Genomic DNA, 13,715 nt, shown 5'->3' with positions numbered 1-13,715 from the left:
TGGGTTTCCCGCACACCCCTGCCAACATGAGAAGGTGAATAATGCTGTTTTAATGTGCATTCTTTAACTCTGAGTGATGTTGAGCATTTTCTTATGTTTTACTGGATATTTGTATTTCTTTAAAGAAACATTTTGCTAAAGAGAGTTGAAAATGAATGGATGTATATGCACTTTAGGGGAACACAGCAATTATGGTAAATGAAACACACTTCTATGTTACTTGCACTTAAAAAATTTTTTTCTATTGCTAACATAAGTAGTAAATGTATAAAGACAAGAACAATAGAAATACAGTTTTCTGGCATTTAAAAAATAGACCAGTGATCTGTAATGTGCCATGGGCAGTAAAACATATGGTGGGAATTAAGATTTTCAGAGGGATAGAAAGGATGGCTTGTTTCTTTCACTGGCTTAAAGGTTATGACCCACCGTGCACCACGTGACCCGTCAGGACCTAGTGACCCACCAATTATCCTGTGGAAAATGGAACTCACTAACTCTTCCTAACTTTTGCCCAAATCTGCAGCTCCTGCTGTGTTCTGCATCTCTGTTAAAGGCATCACATCTACCCGGTCGGCTGAGCTAGAAATCTAGGGGGCGTCCCCACTTCTTTCTCTGCCCCATGCAGCTGCTCCCAGCCCTCGCCTCTTTTACGGGGTCTTTGTGAGTCTGAAACAAGGTCCCAGGCCTAGAAGTGCCCCAGCACACTGTCAGGCAGGTGGCGGTCAGGAAAAGGGATTCATTCTTCGCCTTTGGCAGCGTTTGCCTTATCCATCAGGTCCGTGCCCAACAATAACAAAACCCAGAAAACAGCAAAAAATGTTTTTTTAAAGCAATGCCCTCTTACCAGTGATCTAGGGCTTTCCACATTGTCTACCTAAGGCTTCTGCCCTACTTGTTAAACTGTATACCTGGAGGAACCAGTGTGCTGGACAATCACCTTTCACTAGGCAGGAATAATGGAGTTGTCCATGTGGAACATATTAATTGAAAAATACCCTAATCTTTTACTTTATAAATAGAAAGGATGCTAATGATTTCTTCTCTCCTTACAGATCAGTATTGTTATTTTAAACTTTGGTTTGGAAGGAAAATTCGATGGAATGCTCTCAGAAAGATTTTGGAGAGGAGGTCATAGGAAGGCAAAGGCAGAATGTCTACATGGTGATGGGAAGTGAAATAAAAATCTACAGTCACGACCTCCTGACCCAGTTATAGGTTATCAGTATCTCCTCTATCACAAAGCAGATTTCTGGCCCATGTCTTCCACCACCTTCTGTTGGTGGGTGCTCAGAGACTACAAATTCACTTTAATATGTCTATTACCCTCAGCAAAACATAATTAAGAACATAAATGGCCTGCTTCTAAAAATAATATTATGCATTTCAAAACAAAATATTATGAAGTTTGGATTATCTGCTGTTTTGGATTATCTCTGCCACTGCCCTAGAGGGTCGAATTTCCTCTGCAGCTTCGTAGCCCTTGAAAACATGTGTTTAGTTATAAACATAGGTCCCTCTGGGGAATCTCCAAATGGGAATGTTTCTCTCATTTGTGAGTGAGAAATGCATGCATTTCCTTTGACACAAAGGAGAGCATTAATGCTTGCCAATTTACAGATAATTTCAAAATGTGTTCTAACTCCCAAACTTTTACCAGTCAGCAAAATTTTTTCTAGCATCTATTTGGCAATGAACATGAGTCAACTCAAGAAGTTTAGCTTTTAACTACTATTCTGGGCCATATTTTCAAGTGTGAAAAAATGAGAAGTATTTTTTAAATTAGAAAAGTTGTCAAAAGTAGTCTCTATCTCACTCCTTTCTCCTGTAACACCCAGACCCTTATGCAGGGGCAACCACTGTTAGCAATTTCTTAAGAATACCTTTAGAAATAACCTATACAAATACATGTACATATGTGTATATTTATCCCCTCCTTTTTGCATAAATGGGAACATATTATTCATATTCTTCTACATTATTTTTTACTTGCTATATCTGAGAGATTGTTCCATATCAGATCTACCTGTCGATCCATCTATCTTTATTTTTAACAATATCACAGTATTCCATTGTGTGACTATACATTAATTTATTTAACCAGTCCTTATTCTAGATATATAGGTTGTTTATAGGTTTCTTTCCAATTACAGGCAATACTGTTGTAAAACATTACACCTCGCTCTTTTTAAAAAGCCAATGTAGAAGATACACAAAAGTAGAGAAACAACACAATGAACTCCTGTATACTGAACACCCAACTTTAACAGTAATCAACTAACTCATAGGCAAAATTGTCTCACCTATACTCCTCCACGTCCCCCACCACATTATTTTGAGGCAAATTTCTTCCATAAATATTTCTTTATGTATCTATAGAGATAAGGACTCTTTAAAAAAATAAACACATACCATTGCCATACCTAAAAAATAACAGTAATTTCCTGATATCAAAAACATGCTGTCAGTGTTCAAATTTCCCCTAAGGACAATCGTTTACAGCTGATCTATTAAAAGTCAGAATCCAAACAAGGTCCACATAGTGCATTTGATGGACATGCCTCTTAAGTCACTTTTAATTTAGAAATTCTCCCTCCCTTTTTTTCCCCTTGCAATTATTTGTTGGCAAAACTGGCTTGTTTGTCCTGCAGTTTTCCGCATGCTGGGTTTTGCTAACTGCCTTGCACGGTGTTGTTTAACGTGTTCTCCTCTCTTCCTCGTCTTTCCTCCAAACTGGTAGTTTGATAAGCAGGCCTCATCAGATTCAGGTTCAATGCTTTGGCAAGAGCACTTCCTAGATGGTGCTGCGTACTTCCCTCAAGAGACCATAAGCATTCTGCTATAGTGGTGGAAGGGTGACTGTTGAATATATTTCTTTAAGTAAAATTGTTTGTTCCATTTTTAAATTTTGATAGCTATTACCAAATTACCTTATGCCTTCCACAGAAATTATGCCAATTTACATTCCCATCTGAAATAAATGAGTCTCTGTTTCTCCATACTGACACTGCTTTATCAAGCTCTTCTCAGTCTTTGCCAACCTGATACACGGAAAATGTTATCTTTTCAAGTGTTAATACAATCTAGATTTGACTAGAACCGGAATTCATATTGCTGAAGCCCAATTTCTTTCTTCTTTGGCTCACATGAGTACAATATTGTAGGTCGATATATCTATAACTGCGGTAATATGATCTATATAATCTATAAGCCAAAATGAATTGGCTTGGGTGAAATATTTGTGAAAACTTAATGTAAAGCCAAATGTGCAATGCTACTGCCTTTGGTTTGTCAGTGCAGATGCAGTTCAAAGAAATCTTGCGTGTATATTTAGAATATTGCTAGGATTTTCCAAGTCTAGAGCACCAGCCCTGTGCCGAGTACATAGAGGGATCCAGTGATGACTAAGACCAAGATCTTTGTGCCAACGAGCTTACAGTCCAGTAAGGGAGGTGAGACACTTCATTATAATGCTGTTAAAATTCGGAGGAAGGAGGGGTCACTTCACCCGGAGGGATCAGGAAGAGGTGGCACTTCAAATGGGCCTTGACGAATGGATAAGTCTCAGAAAGACAGAGATGGAGGCGGCATTCCAGATCGCAAGAAGGGCATAAGCAAAAACTGGAGATGAAGAAAGCACAGGATATATTCAAGGAATCCTGAGCAAGCCAGTTGGGCTGTAGAATAGATAAAGGACCTGTGAAAAATTGAAGGGATCACAAACCTGGGAAGCATAGAAAACCAAGCTAATTAGCGTAGTTATTTCCGAGACACAATGTTTTGAAAGACTAAAAGGAAGTAACTGTTACTGTAAAAAGGAAAAGAAAGGCCAAATAGGTGATTTTTTAAAAAAATGGTATCACATGGATATTTTAAATAGTAGTCACCTTACAACATATTACCATTATATCTTATCTTAATAATCCTCAATGATAATTTTTGTGTGCATTTAATGTATGCCAACCAAACACGGTTTCTATGCTGTTCTACATAGCCTGGTTAGGAAAAAAATAGAAGAAGCTACCTTTCTTCCTTGCTTAATCAAAGCTAGATGGCACTGAGGGATTTGGTTTGGTTTGGTTTGGTTGTTTATTTTTAATTATAGTTTAGAGTAACAAAAAACTCCTGAGGGAAATTTTCAGAATTCTTAATAATCACACCAAATTACCAGCCCCAGTGAATTTCTCTACATTATGACTGGGGAGAAGAGACACCATTCAGCTTCTAGAAAGTTGGGGTTCTGTGAATGGCAAGCTATAACAATCATCAGCGTTTTCTGCTGCCAGGTATTAACAGTCATGTCAGAGAATAAGTACCCTTTGAGGTAGTGCTGTCCAGTAGAACTTTCTGCAATGATGGAAACATTCTGTATCTTCATTGTCCAGTACAGGAGTCACCAACTGCATGTGGCTATTGAGTACGTGAAATGTGGCTACTGAGACTGAGGAACTGCATTTTTTTGTGTTGTCGAATTTTCATTAATTAAACTTAAAATATAAAATAGCCACATGTGGCTATTGGCTAATGGGGCAGCTTTTAACTAAAAAATGGTTATTCACTTTTCCCTGGAAGACTGAGTTATCGATGAAAATAACATACAACACAAACTCATAAAACACTTTAATGTTCATACTCTAATGAGGGCGAGAGATTCAGTCTGGAGCAAATAGAACTTTTCACACCATGAACATTCCATTTATAGTCAGAGGCAATGGTAATTTACTTCTTTATGCCAGTTTACTGGTCCTATTCTTTTAACAAAGGCAAGCATGCCTATGTAGTACAACACACTTTAAAGTACAGATAATAAAAGATTAAAATCCTTAAGTAGCAATGATCAAACTATGAACACTGCTGCTAAATTTTTGACTTTAACTGAGCTGGCTTTTCTTTTTCTCCAAATGTCTTGAAGGCTAACCCCTCTGGATACTTCATGCAATAGAATTATGCCTTAAGTTACTAACCAAGAGCCCCTTTTGCAGACTTTTTAAAATGGAATTTCAGATTCATTAGAACAAAAGGATGCACTTTTCTCGACCTTGGGAGCTTGTGATCATTGGGAGATGAAAAGAGTAGTGACACTAAGGAAAACTATTGTCCAGAAAAATAAGCCTCTCCAAGGGGCACCAGGAATCCACAATAAAATCCCTGTTTCCAAGAAAATCCAGGCATTTCCATCAAAAAAGCCTGGAAAGATAAATAGAATGTCCTTAAAAGCCACAGGTTTTTAATAATACAAAATGTCTAAGTCCAGGGTAAACAAAGAGCTAAGAAAAACTAACATCTACTAACTCAAGTTTCTCAAGACCCAGGTCGTGACCTAGAGCCTGATCACAAGGTATTTTCAAAAGAGCTGCTTTTCCTGTGCCTGCGATGAGTTTATTTTGTGGAACTTATTTGGCTGCAGAACTCAACAACTGCGAGAAATTTTAAAGCCAGGTGAATTACCATGACTCCTTCAGTTCACAACAATAAGAAATGGGAGCTGGGGGCTCATTTAAAAAGTGATGTCAGTGCCTTTCATGTAACAACAAAAATGAACCAGGCTGATTCGTTGAACCCGAAGTTAACACGCTTATTTTCATCTTATCATTATCCTGATACATTAGTTCCTCTCTCACCTGAATTCCCAAAAGTGATGAGTGAAGCTTTTCAAAATGTGATGGATTCTTCACCTTTGATGCTTTCCGAATGAACTATTTAAGTATAGTTCTTTCCGATTTCAACCCTCTAGGAGGCAGAAGTCAACAGATCTCTCTTCCTTTTGTTGCACAAGCTATTTAAACTTGCTGCTACACCACATCCTTTCTCTGACCGGCTGACTTCCAGGAACTAACCTGTGGTTTTGAAAACAGTATTTTCCATAGCAGGCTGTATTAGTTATTATTGACATTATTCATGTATTCTGAAGGTGTGCCCCAGGGCTTTTACAATGGGCTACTAAAAAAAAGAAAAATCAAACGGCAATAAACAAAAGACAGAAGTCTTGCTCAACCACCTAAATGTTAATTCATTTGTTTTTGGACTTAGCACTTTGTTCACTGAGATAGGCTCTGAAAATGTTAAAAGCAAGGACAAAACGAATTTCCCATGGTCCCTAAAGTGGGGGGGGGTTTGCATGATTTTTATAAATAATTCAAGAATGTGTCATTTTTCTTTTTAAAGTTCTGTTAAGTAACAGCTCCTGAGAATTAAGCTGTCACTACTGAGTCTCTATTCTACCCTGGAACTAGCTCAGTAGCCTTTTCAGTCTTTATCCAACAATGAGTGAGACCATCCTCTTTTGTACTCTACGATTTATTTAATGTAAACTATTTTGATTTTTTAATGATTTAGAATAAATGATGCAACGCAGGCAAAAAAATCATTAAAGAGAGGGCTCTCATGCTTATTAGAAGAACGGTTTTCTGAGCACTTTTAAAAAGTCAGGTTGAGGTTGTATGTCAGGGCTCAAGTTTCACAGCCATCTCCACTTTGAAACATAATATATAAAAGCGGAGGTTTTATATACGAAATCAAGTGTGTTTTCTGCTTAAGTGGGAAACATTTTAACATTTAAACTATGGTCAAGCTCTCCACTTTGAAATAGAAGGATCCGAGGAAAGAGCGATGGCTAGTTTGTTGCTGAAAGAAAGAATCTTTGTGAGATATTACTGCTGTCCCTTTGGCTGAAATGGCGACCAGCACTAATCTAAAGGTCAAGCTGGTAACAATGCTGAGTAGTGCGTTTTAACATCATTAAAAAAAATCTATAAAACGAAAGGGCTAAATCCAACCGCTTCATACTGATAATTATGCAATTTCAATTTTGTTAATTACATGTTTATTATGGGCTCAGAATTTAGATAAATGTATGACAGTGTCTTAATCCTTAAAGAACTTCATTTGTGAATTTAAATAAGTGTACGATGGTGTCATAATCCTTAAAGAATTTAATATGGGGTTGGCCTGGTGAAACATTTAGGAAACAGTGTAAATGCCTAACTAGCAGCGTCAACAAGGAAAGGCAAGGGGAATGCACTTTAACTCCAAGTTCTCCAATTTTAAATTTCTAAACAACACGAATGCTTTTTGTAGATGCTGACACAATAAAAAAAATGCTATTTTGGCAGGGAAGATAAACATTTGATAAAGTCTATATTAGTGAGAATAGACTTGCTACGCTGTTGCAACTCCTATCTTTCAGGTAGGAAGCACCCTGCATAAGAGGTATTTAGTAGATATTAAATTACTTGAAGTCAGATTATCTGGGTTCCAGTTCAGCTGTGTAACTTTGAGCAGGTCTCTTTAACTGCTGGCTGCACTGCACTTTCTTGATGAGATTGGTCTTTCAGAGCTCTTCCGGCTCTACAATTCTCTGGATTTTATGAACACTCTCTACAGTTTGTGTTTGATCTTTGTGTGTGTGTGTGTGTGTGTGTGTGTAGGTACAGACCCACACAGATAGACACAAACCCTATATATTGTACTATGTACTAGTTGCTAGGGGCAACCACCACAGAAAAGGAAAGCAGCTGTGTCCAAATTCCTCACAGGTCTGGCATGGTCCAGGAGGACCTGAGACCAAGTTATACTTCTGTCACTGAGTTAGATGAAGTGCTCCTTAACCAGCTGTCTGTGGCTCTGGCTCTAGAGTATGGCCCGGTGGGAGTGGGGTGCAGAGGTGGTTAAACTTGTAGAGCTCCTCAGTCATGGCTCCTTCACTTACCAGTTGTGTGGCTTTTGACAGTTAAATAACTTGAGTTTCCTCAATTGTAAAATGGGGAGATGGTAAAAAGCTTAGCTTATAGGGTCGCTGTGAGGATTTTTATGACAATATATATAAAGCTAAAGCACTTAAAAGCGTGCTTGGCACATAATACATATTCAATAAATGTTAGCTGTTGTTACGAGATGGATATAGAGTGAACCTGTTATTAACAGAGATGGGGCTTGATGACCTGGAAACACTGGGAAAGCAATATTAACAGCTAACAGCCATGCTGTGCATAATGAATAAGAAAGAGGGAAGAGTAGTTGGTGCTATTAATAGCGTGGTCGGGGCCACAAGGCAGCGAAAATCCCCTAAGCCTTTGCGTCCAATATGGTCGCCACCAGCCACGTGTGCTATGGAGCACTTGAAATGCATTTAGTCTGAAATGAGATGTGCTGTAAATATAAAATACACACCAGATTTGGTAAAAAGGTAAAATATCTCATTAATAATTTTATATTGGTTACATATTCAAATAAGTATATCTTGCATATATCGGGTTAAATAAAATAGAGTGGTGAACTTAATTTCACCTGTTTCTTTTTACTTTGTAATTTTATTTTTAATATTTATTTATTTATTTATTTGGCTGCGCTGGGTCTTAGTTGAGGCACGCAGGATCTTTAGTTGCCACGTGCAGGATCTTTAGTTGCGGCATGCGAACACTGAGTTGCCACAAGTGGGATCTAGTTCCCTGACCAGGGATCGAACCCAGGCCCCCTGCATTGGGAGCGTGGAGTCTTAGCCACTGGACCACCAGGGAAGTCCTCTTTTTACTTTTTTAATGTGGCTATAAGAAAATTTTAAATTACACGTTCAGCTGGTATTATCTTTCTATTGGATAGCACTGCTCTAAAGTGTTAAAGGAGCCAACTGTCCCTGCCCTTAAAATTTTTTCCCCAGTAAGTCTCTCACTGGAGGCTAAACCACCATGTGACTCTGTCCCCGAAAGTTCTATTTCCCTTCCTCCCAGAAGCTCTCAGAGAAGTCACCTTCTATCGCTGCCACCAGCACTGAGCTTTACTCTGATTTACTCATCCGCATGCTCCCATCATAGCTTTGCTGTGTCTCTTTTGGGGTGAGGATAAAGATTTCTGAAACGGTGCTGAGTGACAGGTCAGCCTGGCTTCAAGCACAGGCTCCATCATATCAAATTACGTATCCTGTCAGAGCCTCAGTTCATCATCTAGAACGGAAGGGTAACAGTAACAATTACCTATCTAATAGGGTCACAGTGGGAGATATTTATATAAAGTATTTAGAGCAGTGCCTGGCACATGGTAAACCCTCAATCAATGTTACAGGTTATTAACATCTTTGCCTGCTGTGTTTTTTGGGGTGAGGGGTCTGAATTAGTAAATCTGTCTTGAGTTTAGGTGAAAAATCTACCCAGGCTATTCTGCTGATGAATGATAAGACGATGGGATCACCAAAGATTTCACATTTTGGGTATTGGTATCTCTTGTTTAAGGTAACTGATGGAGTAGGGGTAGCAGCTGAGACCATTTCTTAGGGGCCAAGTGGCAGTGAAGAGCAGACTTTGTGAATGTGAAGCAAATGAAGGGGCAGAGATCTCCCGGAGCTGTGGCATTTGGGATTGCTGAGAAGGAGTGATTGAGCAAGGTGTGTGGAGACATGAGTTGCTCACTCAACCTCTGTCGACCCCATTTTCTGCAAACAGATCATTATTCTCTTTCTAAATACCTAAGTACACAGTTGAAACAAAATGGAACTCCAGGGCTATGGTAGTTCGGAGAAGGCAGAAATCACTGCTTGCTGGATTTAACAAAGAAAGCTTGCTGCAGGAGGTGTAACTTGAAATGGCCCTTAAAGAATGGGAGGAGAGAGACCTAGAGACCACTGATCTGCCCACATCTCTGCCAATCGTGTGTCCACGTCACGAGGTGAAGTATGAATCCACCTTGGACACAGTCATAGTCAGAGGGGTTCCCAGAATCTTTCTGATGACTTACGTGAATGAAACCCCTTATTTATAGCTTAAAAGATGAGGTAAAATGCAACTGGAGCCTCGGGTTCCAATCCTCACTCTTGTGGAGTATTTTGCTGTATAGTAGGCCTATGTGGAATTATGCCACATTAATTCCTGATTTACTGCACTCTTTGTGACCAAATGTTTTGTGTTAACATTTATATCCACAAAAGAGGAACATTTTTGGCAGATTATTGAATACTTAAATGTAATAAGCACCTTAAATTTATGAGAAATCGTCATTTAATCAATAAAGAAAATGGACGGAAATAAAGAAAAAAGTTCATGACAGAGATAAAAAGCCAAAGTCTCCATTAATTCTCCACACACCATCTCAACTCTCTCTCCAGAGGTAACTAATTCATTATTACTATTATTGCAGTTAAAAGGAAGACCAGGAAGAAGGGGTGGGGGGTAGGGGGGAAAGGAAGAACAAAAAAGAGGGGGGAATGAGATAAAGAGCGAAGATTTATGGAGTGGGAAGAGACCTCAGAGGTAATCTAGTAAGTGATTTGCTTAAATGTCATTCAGCTAGTTAGTGACAGAGAGCAGACTCAAGCTGAGATCTCCTGATTCTCACTCCGGGTCCCTTTCGACACTACCGCAGGGTTTGGGGAGAGGGTAGGTTAAAGCAGTCAGCGGGAAGGGAAAAGCCCCAATTCCCAGCCTCAGTCTTCTTAAGAGTTCCAACCCCTCCCCCTCTTTGAGATGCAAAAACCGCTCTCTAACACTTTGAACTGGCTTTCCTTAATCTTCCCTACGCCTTTCTATTCCTAACCACCAAAAGGAACTTCTCTGCGAGCTGTCTAAATCTTTACAAAGAAATTCCCTAGAGTTATCTTTATTTACTAGGGGAACATTGCTTGATCTCTCAGTTATATATTTTTAGACAGAGTTAAAGAATTGCTCATGTTATCTAGTGCTTTACATATGGTTTTTGGTCGTTAGTAAACACTTAGTGTTGAAATAGAATTTACAAAGTGGAAGAGAGCTGCCATTTCTGATATCCCCCAATACAAATATTCAACCTAGTCACTAGACCAACAGTGGAAGTGTCAACACACTCTGAAAGGGTCTCATAAAACTACAAAGTTGAAGTTGTCTCCACCATCACAGAGTTTACAAGCTAGTGGGGCGGATGGACAAAGCTCAATTATCCATAATGGCCTCAGCAAAGATGTGATAATACCTCATCTCATTAGCATGTTAGCATATGCTATAAAATATGATAATTTTAAACTCAGATGAACGCTTTTTATTCTTTTTCTCTATAAAAGGCTGGGGTGGGGATCCAATTCATGACATTCCTATACAACAATGGGGACACTGTTTCCACATTGCTCATTCCAAAAGGCATTTCTGAAAGCTAGAGATAGATGCCTTTTAGAAAGTAGACCACATTTTCTGGCACAATACTTAATTTATTCTCCTTTGATGACATGCTTGGTGGAATGAAGGAAATGGAGGGGGGGCATTCCATAAAACCTGATGAGGCAGAATTATAACACAGATGGTATAACAGTTTATACAATATTAACAGCTCTTTTAATGTCAAGCTAGTACATATAAAGGCATCAGAGAGTGAGCTGTGTTTCTCCTTTTTAACTGTATAGTTGAAGAAAAATCTAAGACGCAAGTAACACAGGAGGCAAATTTCAGTTTGCAGGTTATGAATTTGAACATAAACTTGCATTTTGATGGTCAAATGCTCATTATTACTTGGTATCATGATTGGGGATCCCGATCTAGACTGGGGGTGGCAGGGGGTCAGAAATGTACCCATTTCCCTGTGCAACAGCCAGGTTCCTTGGAACACTTGAGTAGGAGGATGACAGTTTGTGTGTCTTTTCAGCTGGTGTAATCAGATCATAGTTAAAGCGTGAGGATGATTAGATTGTTACATTTTTGATAGCGCAAGTCTCCCAAAACTCTCTTTCAGTGCCTTGCTTGCACTCTGGTGCCCCAAATCTTGACAGTAAGAAGTTGGGGTCTTGGCAAGGAGGCTGATCATAAGGCATAGGGCATCAGCAGGAAAGAGAAAAGAAGGAAAAAGAACATTTATTGAGCACTCACGCATTGTGATCACTCTGTTGCTTTCACACATTATCTCATTTAATCTTCACAACAGCCCTACGGGAAAATCGAGCTTGAAAATAAATCAAAAACTATCTAGATTTCTTTCCAAATGAACCAACATAGTGGTTTTCTTTAATCTGGCTCTGTGACAATTAGTGGAGGCATCTTAGGCAAATTATTTTGGGGGGGTCTCAGTTTCTTTGTCTGTAAAATGAAGTGATTAAGTTAGATGCCCACTAAGGATCTTGCCAACCTAAAATGTTGGCTCAAACTATCCTTTGAAAGATACTCTGCTATGTCCTTTCAAGGTTTAATGCTGTTACGTACAGTATTTCATCATAAACTTAGTATTGAAAGGGCATACAAACTTGACCAAGAGTTAGGCAAAGTGAAAGACAAATTGGAATTTGAGTTTTTTTTTTCAAAAATTGTGATAATCTGTCAAATACTAGGATTAATTTCTGCAGCTGCGAATATATGATAGTGTTAAAAGCCAGCAAAATTAATTTTAGGATTAATTTGTTAGGAGCTTTAGATCTTAAATATCAAGACTTTTGTGTATACTTGGTAACTTTGTTACTGGAGTTAAAGAAAGATGCAGTATGCATGCAGGGATTAATCAAGTATGGAGATTAGTTTAAGAATGGTGGGTTTGAATTGTAAATGAAATAGTTGAAATTGCAGAAAACCAAGGAACTGTAGAACAAAACAACCATAAATAGGACACTTTGTTTAGGAACCAAAACATAAAATGTATTCTCTTAACTTTTATATTTAAATTTCTGACACAGAAGTAACAATCAAGTAAATGTATTGACTCCCCCCCCCAGTAGATTTTAAAGATGTTATAAACCACTGTTTAAAGAAGAGCCTTTTGAAGCTTAATGAAGAAGGGTAATTAGTTGAGTGGGACAAATATAGCAAATAAAAATTGGTCTCATTTTGTTAAGTGATTAACCAAACTGATGGGATCTACTCAATTTCTAATTTGTTGATTATCCTTAGACACATTAAACTTTTGTAAATAATTTGGGTTAGGATATAAATAAAAGGATATATCTAGTTACTAATAAAAGATATAACATCCAGATACACTAATAAATAATATAATGTCAGAAGAATAAGTATATTGCCAACAACTGAAAAAACATGATTAAAATATGCAGAGGAAGAAAACAAATTTTCTTTCCAACCAAATTAAAGAAAGCCTCAAAGATTATAATTCAGTCTGAAGGCAAGGTGTATATCTTACTCTAAAGAAGCTACATGCTACTGTTCCTCAAGATCTAGTGGTTTCTATGCTTTTGTTTAAACAGTCTTTAAAGCAAAATTGCAAAGGAAATAAATATAAAAGGATTTACAGATTAGTCAAGTATTACATTCTAAAAATATAATTTAACCCTAGATACTCACCAGGATTATTTGTCTTGCTGTTTCTCCAAAATCAACAAGCAGACTCTATATTTAAAATGGCTTTGTTTATTAGCCTTGATATCCTCCAAGGAAGCACTGAACTTTGGTCTAGTTAATTAATTATAAAAAACATAAAAAGGTTTAACACGCGGTAGTACAGTATTTTTTTGTAACACATACCAACATATCATGTTTGCTTCTTTAACCTTGAGTTCTTGAATACTTAAAACATATCCTATAATAATGTTATTTAGTTCAGCAAGTTTATCAACTTGATATCTAAACATTTTCACAAATATGCAACCCATACTTAAATCGTAACTTCCACACTTTCTTCTTGCTTTAATCTTCTAGCAGCACATAAACCGTTTTAATTCTTAAAGATGGTTTAATAAGTAGCAGCTATAGAAATGGAATCACTAAGAGCAATAAAGGAACCGTTTGTCTTAGTGATGTGAATCATATTTTAAATCTTGGGAGTGA

The 13,715-nt window shown here is 37.9% G+C and overlaps 1 long non-coding RNA gene across 1 annotated transcript in view; it reads right to left on the bottom strand.

The window, feature by feature from the left end:
* The window catches only part of LOC130706515 (uncharacterized), a 33,759-nt gene extending 20,460 nt beyond the window's left edge, over window positions 1-13,299 (bottom strand). Inside the window, exon 1 of the long non-coding RNA XR_009006744.1 lies at window positions 13,233-13,299. This is a non-coding gene — a long non-coding RNA (uncharacterized LOC130706515). The remainder of the gene's footprint in view (window positions 1-13,232) is intronic.
* Window positions 13,300-13,715: the final 416 nt, after the last annotated feature.

The sequence above is a fragment of the Balaenoptera acutorostrata genome, chromosome X (genome assembly GCF_949987535.1).
Source record: "Balaenoptera acutorostrata chromosome X, mBalAcu1.1, whole genome shotgun sequence".
Taxonomy (NCBI): Eukaryota; Metazoa; Chordata; class Mammalia; order Artiodactyla; family Balaenopteridae; genus Balaenoptera; species Balaenoptera acutorostrata.
The sequence above is the reverse complement of the archived record's forward strand: the minus strand, read 5'-3'. Positions and strand labels throughout refer to the sequence as shown.